Source organism: Elephantulus edwardii, unplaced genomic scaffold, assembly GCF_000299155.1.
Source record: "Elephantulus edwardii isolate Elephantulus edwardi_28Jun2011 unplaced genomic scaffold, EleEdw1.0 scaffold00014, whole genome shotgun sequence".
In the NCBI taxonomy this organism is placed as follows: domain Eukaryota; kingdom Metazoa; phylum Chordata; class Mammalia; order Macroscelidea; family Macroscelididae; genus Elephantulus; species Elephantulus edwardii.
This window is the reverse complement of record NW_006399764.1, coordinates 28,166,717-28,179,493: the sequence shown is the minus strand read 5'-3', so window position 1 is coordinate 28,179,493 and position 12,777 is coordinate 28,166,717.

The following is a 12,777-nucleotide window of genomic DNA, read 5'->3' as shown; positions in this document are numbered from 1 at the left end:
TATTCCTACATTAATATCCAAGTGGAAATGTGTTAGAGTGTTCTGGCCATGTCTTAACACTTCAGATGCCTGCACCTCACTTCCAGCATTCAGTTGTTTTGGGATGGGATGTAGGTTTAATGGTATTCTAAAAGATGCCCTGGGTGATTGAATTATACCCAAGTGATTCTAATATTACAGCCAGAATTGTGGTGGGACGGATAAAGGGTAAATTGTGGCTAAGGGTAAAATAACCTCCAGTAGATGGGTTGGAAATGTGCCCCTGAGTGCCTGTGGCAGTTGTGCACATTTATCATCCTCTATTTCTGCTGTGATAAGTAAAAGAATTATAATTGACTCCATCTGCTGGTGAATCATTAGCAAATAGGTCATTGGCATCCATCATGGTGCATGGGTGCGGAGGGGCGTGTGTGCAGAGGGGTGGTGGAAACATGATCCAGAATCTAGCAGGCTCCAAGTAGGCTTACAGAATCTCACTGAGTTTGACATAAAACAAAAGAGAAGACCCAAAGAGCATTCTTGCTGCCACCATCTAGCCCAATTTTTCTTCCCCAAGGTCAAGAAAGATTTGATTGCTTCAAATCACAGAGTAAGTTCAGAGTAGAAGCTGGACTTGGGTTTCATTCTTCTCAACCCTCTCCAAATAACTTGATACACTTTCGAGATCTTGTAGAAGAATTGCATAAAGCAGGAAATGAAATGCTGTACCCAAGTCATGTTTGTAATAAGGCATCAGCTTATGGAGACCCTCACTCTGTCCTTGTTCTCTGCCCCAAATACTCAGTGACAGCCCAGAAGGTAGATGCTGGAATCAACGATCTCAAGGGAGGCTGATTATTTTCTTAAGTCCCACAAGAAAGAATAACGAGATGCAAAGCTTTCCTCAGGCAGGTAGCATGCCAAGTCCCTGCCAAGCCTTCCCCCTCTGTCTCGGCTGCCTCCTCAGCCCCTCTGCCTATTGCTGTTTTCCTTGCTGTCATTATTTCTGACTCTCGGAGGAGAGTCGAAGGCTGCCAAGCTGCCTCTGTCCTCCCAGGCTCTCTTATCTGGCGGCCCCCCAACAGTCCTTCTATCTAGCCACTTGCCTGCCTGTCTCTGGCTCACTCACATTGGTCCTCATTCTCCCCGAGGTCTTAACTATCACAGCATTCACTTCCTGGCACTGCTGTTTTGATTGCTTTGTTTTCTTGCTGACTTGTGGCTTTGAGCGCCAGCATCCTCACTGGGAGCTCAAGCTGCCCCAGCTTTGAGAGTCTGCACATTGGTCCTTTATTCCTGATGTTTGGTGGGTGGTGTTAATCTGGGGAAGAGGCAGCAGTGCCCTAGTCCCCTGCCACCACCAGCCCTGTGGCCACCACCAGCCCAACATTTCTGCTTTGAAGATCATACTTCCCTCTCCCTTTCTTCATACCATTTCTCATAAAAGTTTTCTTCCTCCACTAAAATGCTAAGCTTTTTAGAGTTTAGTGGACTGAGTGTCACCATATTGATTGCTGTTGGTTCAAGGTGTGAGTTTGTGTGACATGAAAGGCACATGACTGACCTAGTCATCTAGTGTCATTATTGTAAAGATACCACAATTCTCCAACAACCATAACTTTATTCTCTTATAGTGTAGGAGGTAGCAGTTCAAATCCAGCATGACAGCTCAGAGGGAAGGTGAATCCAGTATGACAGCTCAGAGAGAAGGTGTTTGTTCTCTCTCTCTCTTCTCTCCTCTCTCCCTCCTTCTCTCTCTTCCTGTCTCTCTCCCTCCATCCCTCTCTTGCTCTCTCTCCTAAAGCAAAGTCCTTGTTTCATTTAATATCTACAGACCCAACATTCTTGGCGATCTCCATGTGTCTTGGCCTTGCTTTGTGTTGAGTTCTCAGCTGAGATTAAGGCTGTCCCAACTCACTCTGCATCCTCTTAAAACCACTTGACTTAACGGGTCATGAGGGCCCATGCCCCAACTTCCCCCTTACATGCATGTATTTTGTTGTTGTTGTTGTTAGGTGCTGTTGAGTTGACTCCAGCTCACAGCGACCTCATGGCCAACAGATCTGAGCGCTGTCCTATCCTGCTCTGTCCTCGTGATCGCCGAGAGGCTCCAGCCCACTGCTACATGTGTCAGTTCATCTTGTTGAACGTCTTCCTCTCTTTCACCGATCCTCCAATTTTTCCAAGCATGAGTTCCTTGTCCAAGGACTGGCCCCTTCTAACAACGTGCTCGAAGTGTAGGAGACGAAGTTTCGCCATCCTTGCCTCCAAGGAGCGCTCTGGTTAAATCTCCTTCAAGTCAGACTTGTTTGTTCTTTTGGAAGTCTGTGGGATACCAGTACTCCTCTAACACCAACACTCAAAGGCATCAAATCTTCTGTCAGCCTTATTCACTAACTTTCAGGTGCATGGGATGTAATGGAAAAAACCCTGTGTTCTCTTATTCTGTTCTGTTGAGTCACTTGCAACTCATAGCAACCCTACGTACAACAGCTCTGAACCCTGCTCTATCTTGAGCCAAACTTATCGTCCCTGACACACCTACCCACCCCCCCCCATCTCCCCAGTCACGGAATCAATCCATCTCATCGATGGTCTTCCTCTCTTGCTGTGTCTTTCCACCCTTCCAAGCATGGTATCTCTCTCCAAGGACTGGTCCCTCCTAGCAACATGCCCAAAGTATATCACACAGAGCTTCAGAATCCTTGCCTCCAAGAAAAAGCCTGGTTTCACCCTCTCCAGGATGAACCTGTTTGTTCTCCTAGCAGTCCATGGTATACTCAACACTCTTCTCCAGCACCACAACTACTGTGTTCTTTTAGAGGGACACAATTCAATCCTTGGAAAAATTACTGACCTGTCAGAGCCTTTCAAGATCAGCAATAACAATGGCATCTACCACACAATGTTATGAGGGTTACATGAATGTAAAGTTCATGGCACAGTATTTTTCTTTATTTTTTTTTCTTTCAAATTGATTCTATCCCATGGCAGCCTCATGTATAGCAGAGAACATGGGTCAGTCAAGTTGTCAATGATTGGTTTTTCTGAAGTCAGTTTCTCCTAAGGTAACACTTTTATTGTTGTGGAGTATGGTGGCGTCTGGACCAGCCCAGAGCTGATGCTCAAGTGAAGAGGCAGTGAACTGAATAGGAAGACACTGCCCGTCTTTCTCCTGCGGAGTAGCTGGTGGTTTGAACTGTGTGACTTTGGGTTACCAGTACAATTTCTTATCACTCGCCAGCATTCCTCTAGGTAGACTCCAATAGGCAAGCTTTTACATAGCATCCGAGAACATATGACCTATAACATTTAGGGACTCCAAGACATTGTGTGTTAATAAATGGTCTTATCCCTTTTTTTCAGCAACATCAGCTGTTATTATTAAACTGTTCATAGAAATTGTTCATGTATAAATTATAATCTGTATGAGTTAGATTTCTGCTATCCAGATTCATCACATACGCAAGATTCTTGTCAATTAGTGACATTTCCTGATGAACCAGTCTCTTCTCTTCACAGCTACACACTTTGCATCTACAAGTATCACTTGTCAGCCTTTCACTCTTCTCATCCTTTCACCTGAGTGCCCTAACCACCAGCCCTTTGTCGTTTGCTTGACATGTATCTGTACGGTCTCCCAGAGAGCTCAGATAGCCCAAGCACAGAACAGTGTGCTAACCTCAGGCTTTGGTCTTGCTGGGTCCCAATCTACCACCAGCTCCAGCACAGAAAGTAGCCCTTCTCCTCCTGTGAGATGTACAGCCTCTCAGTGGACAGTCCGCTATGAGTCACTTGTGAGTCAATGACAACGAGCTATACTCTCCCAAGTCTCCAGAAGGAAGTCTGCCATTAGCAACTCCCTCCCCCTCAACTCACCATCCCAGCACAACCAAATTCATGTTTCCTGAAAGTTCCATACAGCATCAATAGTTACACCCATTGGCTGAAATTGAGTCACTCAGTGGCACCTACCTGGTCACATCTTTCACCTACAGCACCTAATGTCACCTATAGCAGATGCCTTTTGTTACTAAAAGGGAAGGGGGTGGTGGTGGATGAGCTAACAGGGACATTTCAAGGTCTTTGCCATATGAACATATGATTAAAATGGCAAGTGTGACAGAAAAGGAATGATTCTCTCCCTACCTTCCCTCACCCTAAGGTGCTCCAGTGCAGAAGCTGCTGGGTTAATTCAACTCTTGGCTTTTTAGTTATTGATGATAACTTACTTCACTCTAAATGATATTTTATGGACTGTGAAGCGTGTCTTACATTTAGGTGGTGTCATATCTACGTTGCTGGACAGCAGGAAATCTGTTCTGTCCTCTGGGGACCCCACACGACAGGGCAGAGCTCTCCTGTTTCCCATGCTACAACACTTCCACAAGCAAGTCACTGGGAGCTTCTTCTCAGGGTCTGCTGAGTTCCACCTGCCAACTTCTTGGTGACAGATACATATTTGATTATTGTACTACCCAGGTTCTTTGGAAGTGAGTTGGATACTCTAAAATGTGGTTGTTAAAATTATGCATAGCCCTACAAGCCTCATTATAATATGATTTCTGGTAGACTAAAACTGAGCTCGGTATTGGCTGCAAACTGAGAGCTAGGGATTCAAAGCATCTAGCCCTCTGCAGGGGAAAGATGAGGCAGTCTTGTCCTGCTACGGTTACGACCTGGGTGTCCAGAGAAGCACCAGGAGTTGGACTAACTTGAGGGCAGTGACTTCTTCGGTTGGACAATTTAAAGAAACAAAATGTACACAGTCCTGTAGTTTGGAAGATAAGAAAAAAAATGTGTTTATATACTTCATGGGTGATAGAACAAATCATAATGAAAATGAGAAATAATCTTTAATAAAATGCTGATGAAAATACAGCAAAGCATTTCCTGAAAAACAGCTAATGCAGTACATAAAAGGACATTTATAACCCCAAGTGACTTATTCCAGGGAAGAAGAAACGCCAAAAACATCAGCAATTGAAGCTTTAGTCCTCAGATGAATTACAAGACAGATACACCATTTTCAACATTATATATAGATAGAAATATCTCCTAGATATCAATGTCAAATACCAATATATGTTGTGGTGGTTGATTGCCGTCAAGTTGAGCACGACTTATAGCGACCCTATGAACAAAAGGTCTGAAGCCTTTCCATAACTATTGACATTTATCAGAGTTCATAGAGTTCCTGGAGGCATGCTGTTTAGGAAGTGGATGCTACTCCTGCTTCCAAACCTGTCTTAAACTGGGAGCTCCACCAAACACTGTCCAACATGGATAACCATTATGGCATTTGTCACCCCAATGGCCCAAGGTTCAGCATCACAGCAAACCCAGGTTACCTCAGATATATAGACAGAGGCAAATTCATGACCACTGAATTGTAACCTTCTCATAGCTGAACCTCCAGTGAGCATTTGGAGGCTGTACAAACAAACGAAAACAAAAAAAAAAAAAAGACAATAAAAAGAGTTGAGAAAGTTCAAGAAAAATATTATTTACAAAATAGAGGGCTATAATTACAGAAGAACATAAAGATTATAAATATGAACTATTGGAATTTATAATCAAGTTTGCAAGTTTGTTGGTTAGAAATCAATATAAAAATTGATGTTCTCTATAATTGGCAACAAGTAAAAAATGTTTTAAAGATCCCATTTTAAAGAACAGCCAAATATGAAATACATTCAAATAAAAGATGTGTAAGCTTTTCCTGACAGAGCTATAAAATTTATCAGAATCTGTGTCTCCAGACAAAAATTTGAAAAGGAGTATGTACATTAATTAATTCCAGTTTAGAATTATTACCTGCCAGGCAAATAATTGCAATAAAAAGGGAAAAAAACCCAAACCCTAATGCCTTCAAGTAGGTTCTAACTCATAGTGACCCTGTACCATAGAGAACTGCCTTGTAGGGTTTCAAAGATATAAATGTGGAAACAGGCGAGCACATCTTCCTCCCCTGGAGGGCCTGCTGGGCGTGAACTGCCAACCTTTTGGTTAGAAGCCTGATGCATAACCCGTTTTGCTTAATGCAGTAAGGAAACTCTCCTGACTGCAGTGCACAGTTCCTTCCCACTTACTTTCCCTTTTCTCCCACTTGAAAGAATCATTTTCTGTTGCTAAAAGGCAACAGAAAATGCAAAGAGAGAAGAGGTAACAAGCAGTGATTGTGTACAAGGCTTTTCCTAAGCAGTAGCATCCCTTCAAGAGTCTGCCAACATCTTTTTCATTTGTCCCTTTTTACTTATACAACAAAAGGGACTTCACAGGGGAGAAAGAACACGCCTAACTGAAGCCAAAAGCATACAGTGCTACATAGAGAACTAGCCTAGAACCTAACACCAAAGCGAAGGCAAAATATTTCCTTGATGGCAACATGAAGTTGTAACCACTGATAAAGGAATAAAATTAGACCTTGTGTTTACAGTCTGATAACTCTAGTAAAGCATGCCTGTATCACTTCTCCCTGAATTTTCTGTTGCGAGACTGGTATTTACCAATCATTACACAAAACATATGCTGAGCTTCCCAATGTGTATATGTGCACGCTTTCCTTCAGCATCATTTACCCATTGCATTCCGAGACTCTGGAGCTTGTGCTCTTTCTATGCTCCGAATAAGGATTCCTTGGTTTGGGTTGGCTTGCCAAAGAAACCCAGTGTTCTAATTTCACTTTACATCAAATGCATTTGACTTTTTGGATTGTACTACAAACACAGACACTTGGTTTGAATGCCCCAGATGCTTTGAGGGAGAAGGCTGGACAGTCTCCTCCTGTGGGATTTACTGCCTCTGAAAACCTGCTGGAGCGTCAGTCATGTGTTAATTCCAGCTCAATGGTACACAAACCCAACAACCACCTCAATACTCAAGAGGGGAAAAAAGAGAAATGCTTTCCCTCCATAACCAATAGTGCTAAAGATTCAATCACAGGCACACTAAGGACTCCCCCTCCCCATTTTTTAAATTGTGATTTTAATGAAAGTCACCAGAAAAGTTGGATTTTCATTCACTCATTTTGCACATTTTCCTCCCTACCCCCACCCAGTTGATTTAAAAAAAATTTCTTCATTGTTTCCGCCCCCCCCCAACCCCAGCAGTCCACTTTGCTATGCACGTCTTATTCTGGACTCTTATCAAATAATAATGCCTAAGCATACATCCCCTTTAAACAATTTTTTCCTTCATCTGCTCCAATGCCGTGTTCATTATTTATCTCCTCTTTTCTCAGTTTCCCCCCAACCTCAATGTGGTGTGCAGTATTTGTCCTTCTGTGACTGAGATATTTCACTCAACGTAATGTCCTCCAGGGTCACCCATGTGTATAATACATTATTACTTTCTTTTCAGTGATGCGTAGTATTTCATTGTGTGAATGAATATACCATAGTCTTTCCTCTCCATTCACTTGTCGATGCACACTGACAAATTGGGACTTTAAAACAGTAGATTTTAAAAGATGGCCCTTGCTGGAGGCAAATAAAAAACATAACAGGTCAGGTTTACAGGCCCAGTAGAGACTGGTGGGACCCTCTAGACTATGTCTTTGAACCCAACTCTCAGTAAACAATATTCAAGCCTGTTGATGGGCAACGACACCAGAGACACTCAACTCCTTACAATAACTGACCACGTACAGTCAAAAGGGCAGTATGTGTCCAAGGATAAAGCCGAGAGGGCAGGGAGGGGGAGGAAGAGGAGGATGATTAATGGGGCTGAGAACTGCAGGGGGGTAGGGTGTGTTCTAACCAGTGTTATAAAACAAAATCTGAATGAATCGTGACTGAAAAGCCATTTCCTTTGTAAACTTTTACTCAAATCACAATAAAAACAAATTGAAAAAGCAGACCATTGCATTCATTGGTAAACACTTTGCACCAAGTTCAATGGGCTTTCTCCATGCCAGGGGAGTGAGTGGACTCAATCAAACAGCATCACCTGCCTCTTGGCTGAAGTGACAAGAACAGAGAGTAAACTGTATCCTCTCCCTTCCTGCCCCAACCAGCCTGTGTTAGAGTTGACTACAACCCCTGGGGACCCCACGTATGTCAGGGCAGAATTGTGCTCCAAAGAATTTTCTATGGTTCCATTGTTGGAAGTAGATCGACATGTCTTTTTTCTTCTGAGGCACCTCTGGATTCACTTGAACTTCTAACCTTTTGGTCAGCAGCAGAGTATGCTCACTGTTTGTGCCACCCAGAGACCCATGAAGCTATCTCTTGGATGGCAGGTTCCAGGGCTCCTCTAAACCATCAGGAGAGATTGTATCAAAGCCTGAATCAGAACTCAGGACCTTCTTTATATTATCATTAACAGCTCCATTGAGATAACATACTCATACTATACATATCACTTTGACCCCAAACAAACCCCTCAGCTCTAAACCTTGAAAGGAACAAGAGAGAGAAATGTTCTGTTTTCACTGGTCAGCATTAGATGACTTCCCACCCTTTTCCTCTCCCGCTCTCCCAACGCTCCCCCCACGAGCCCTTTACTCACGAGAGTTGGTGTGGTGAGTAACGTGCATGTCCTCGCACGGTTCTGCAGGTTTGAAATCCTAAATGGGTCTCACTGGGCCAAAGCCATGGCCACAACGGGGCCTGCCCCAGTCCCTTGTATTCGAAGGGAGAATCCATGGCCTTGTCTTTTCCAGTATCTAGTAGGGTGTTCGCTGCCAACCAAAAGCTGCGCATCTCTGGCGGCAAGAACCCACCCGTGGCTCTGTGGGCGGAAGACGGGCAGTCTCCTCCTGGGAGGTCTGCAGCTTTGTAAAGCTGGAGGGGGCCCGCGAGGCTGCATGGGCTCCCAGCAGTGAATGTCAATGGCCGCCTGCCTTCCTCCGCTCAGCGGCTCAGCCTCTGCTTCCTTCAGCAACTCAGGCCTCGTTCTTTGCACTCTGTTCTCTCTCTGCTTCTCCCTCCTCTCTTCACAAAGCACCTCTGGGCATCTATTGGGCCCACCTGGACAGTCCAGCCACTCTTCCTATTGCAAAGGCAGCTAATTCAACTCACTGCCATCAAGCTTCTGCTTCTCAATTGCAGCCCCATAGGATCAAGTCGCACTGCTTTATTGGGTTCTCAAGGCTGTAAATCTTTAAGGAAACACACTGCCCATGTCCTCTTTCTCCCTCGGAGTGGCTGGTAAGTTCAAATAACTGACCTTCCAGTTGATAGCCCAACATTTAACTTAGTATGCCATGACCTTATTCAATCCCCTCGGCATTGTGACTTAACATGTTCATAAGTCTAGAGATTAGGATACAGCGTTAGAGGACCATGACTGAACTCACTACATAGAAGAACTCCAATGAATGAAAAGAAATTTCCTGGTAAAATAGAAGGAGTTCAAAGGATCTGCAGGATGAACTCAATTCTGGTTGTCTAGGCTGACAGCGATTTAGAACCAGGTGAAAATGTTTAAAGTACTAACATCCAGGTAGGTGATGGAGTTCTGCTGTGGGGGTTGTCAGAGGCGGGAAATCTCACGGAGAGAGGTTGCTCATCTTCTTCCACGGAACAGATGGTGGATTCAAAGCATTCACCTTTGTGTTACCACTGCAATTCCAAACCACAAAGCCACCAGAGCTCTCTCAGTGTCTAGGTGATGATGGAGTTTTGGTGGCCTAATGGGTAAAGGGTTGTGTTGCCAAAGTGCCAAGCCCAAAGCAGGTGATTTGAATCCACCAGCTGCTCCACTGGAGAAAGATGGGCATTCTCCTCTCATGTGATTTACAGCCTCTGACAACCTGATGGAGGATCAGCAATGAGTTGGAATTGGCTCTGATGCAATAGCTCACAACCACCACCACAAGATACAGGTGTGAAAGCGGTAAAATCAATAAGGAAAACCAAAGAACTGTTGCATTTAAATTAAGGTTTGGCAAAAACAGTTGAATGAATATCTCATGCATAACTGTGTGTTTTCCTGCTTCTAAAACTCTCTGGAGGGTCAGCTGTGGTCAACTCAACGGTACTTAACAACTCAGCAGCATCACTCAGCAAGTAAACCCTCGGATGTCCACCTGATAGTTTTGGGATGGTCCCAGGCAAAGGTTTTGGGGCTCATAGATCTGTAGGACTCGGGAGATTTTAACAGGCAGGCTTGTTTGGAAACCACAGATCTCTTGTATACAGCTGCTATCCCCACTCTCGAATCGTGGGAGGGAAATCCAGAATATGAAACCAAACCCAACTTCACTGCCATCCAGCCACTTCTGACTCCTGGTGGCCCTCCGTCAGCTTCTGAGGCTGTGGCTCTCAAGGAGCAACAAGGACTGTCCCTTCTTCTCCTCTAGAATGGCAGATTTGAACAGTCAACCTTTTGTTCAGCAGCTGTCACACCACAAACCACACACACCACCAGAGCTCCTCAGCGCAAAAGCCCTAAAACCTGTTTTCTCTTCCGATTCCCACCAGTCACTCCTGCTGCCTTCCTTCCACTGTTTACCACTTTAATTTGCTTTAACTCACATTTTTACTTTAATATGTGAGCTTGAAATATTCTTAGAAGAAATTTCCCCTTAAAAAAAATTTAAAAGATTATCAGAAATGCTTGATGTCACTGTATCAACAAAGTTGTTGTTTGCGGTTGAGGGTTGAATTTTGAACTCATGGTGACCCCACACACCACTGTACAATTGCTCCACAGGGTTTCTATGCTGTGATGTTCATGAGTTGGTTAAGGCAGTCAGCTGACAACTAACTAGAAGGTTGGCAGTTCAAGCCCACCAGGTCCTCCCTGGGAGGAAGTTAGGGTTGTCTACTTCTGTAAAGATGTACATCCTTGGAACCCTATGGGGCCATCCTACACTGTCCTGCAGGGTTGCTGTGAGCCAGTATTGATTCAAAGTTGTGTTTTAAAAACCAGTGGTCATGGGGCAGAATACCAACTCTTTCTCCTTTGGAATTTATGGATGGGTTTGAACTTCCAACATTTTGATTGAACAGCTGAATACATAACCATTGTGCTACTCGGACTCTGGCTAAAATTCTCACACTTTGCTGATTAATAACGAAGAGTTCAACTATATTGCAGCTCCTTTAATGAAGTCTCTTTTCACAAGGTTTCACGCTACAGTGTTTACTTCACAGCCACTTCACCGTATTTCAATCCGCTTATGCGTTTTCTATTTTGTGACTTTTCTTATTTTACTCTGTTCTTGCGTATAAAATTGTTGGTGGTTGCTATGGTAATTCTAATTGATTTATTTCTGCGGTTGTTGCAAGCTTTTAAAAAAGATTTCTAAACTATATCCTTCATATTGTTATTTTTATCTCTGTAAATTTGCAATGGCTTCTCAAAAATTTTTTTTTAAAAAGCTGTGTAACAGGAGCATCAGATGCCTCCTTGCTCAGGGTTGAAGGCTGTAGAGACAGAAGACCATGGAGGTGAAAATCCAGCATCGAAAAGGCAAGGAAGAAGAGGATGAGTGTCCCCAACTGGAAGCATGTGCCACCCGAGGGAAGAGGTTGGGAGCTGGAGCTTGGGTGCTGCAGGACCAGCATGTGCTTGTAGTGGGAGGTGAACTAGACAGTGTGACTCAGCTCTGGATGATCGCCAGTGACGGGCGGCGGGGCAGGCTGGGGCAAGAAGCCAGGTGGCAGTGTCTGCACTCGCTGTTCGTCCTCTGGAAGGTCCCAGAGCTTTCTGAGCTTCTGTTCCACACGCACAAGCACACGTTCTTTCTCCCTGTCTGTGTATGTCCGTCTCTGTGTCTGTCTCTCTCTCTCTCTCTCCCTCTCTCTCTCTCTCACACACACACACACACGTGCACATGCACACCCTGGTGACATAGAATCCAGCATCTCTGCAGCGTGCAAGCTGCCACAGTCACCAGCAGGTCCCCGTGGAACACAGCAGAACCAGCTCAGCACTCAGCAATGACTCGGGACGTGTTCTCGACATGACCCTAGTTGTCAATAAATGAATCCCAGCTCGGGGAGACCCCACGTGTGTCGGGTGGACCCTGTCCTCCGCAAGGTTCAGAAGTATCACTAGGATCGCCTTCCACTGATGTAACTCTTGGTGGAACTGAACCAAACCATTTAGCTTTTGACTAGCAACTGATAACTGATCATGTTAGCTGTTTACAGAGCCCAGGGCTTCTAAGACACCAACATAATCAACTCCTACTCCTTGTGACCCTACAAGTTAGAGGGGAACAGCCTCATGTGACCATTCAAGGCTGTAAATATTTTTACAGAAGCAGAGAGACACTTCTCTGACCCAAGAACCCAATTGCAGGTTCAAACCACCACTCTTTTGGTTGTTCTGGTTGTGGTACCAGAGTCGGAACCGACCCATAGCTAACCCTCTAGTGGGTTTTCAGAGGCAGTTAATCACACGGGAGGAAATTGCCCACCCTTCTCCAGCGGAGCAGCTTGTGGTCTCGAACTGTGAGCCTTCAGATTGCAGCACAGCTTCTTGTCACTAGGCCACAAGAGCCAAGAACTTCACCACTGAGCCACCAGGGCTCAGGGACTCCAAGATAGTGTGTGTTAATGTGTTACTTTTCACCAAGGGATTGCAGTCCTTGAGTAAAAGAGACAAAAGGTCCTTGGGGATCTGGAATAAATTGGATTCGGGTTTAGGTTCATGGTAGAATCACCGAGAGTTTACATAATTTTAAAATGTATGCCACATCTCATACTAAATGTCTGGCATGAAGAGTAAAACAAAACAACTATATTAAAGAATCCTCCCACAACTCATCTGGCCTTCGTTCATTAGTGTTCAAAGCCTCAAACCTGTTCCTGAGATGGTTCTGAAATTCAGGTGGGATAGACT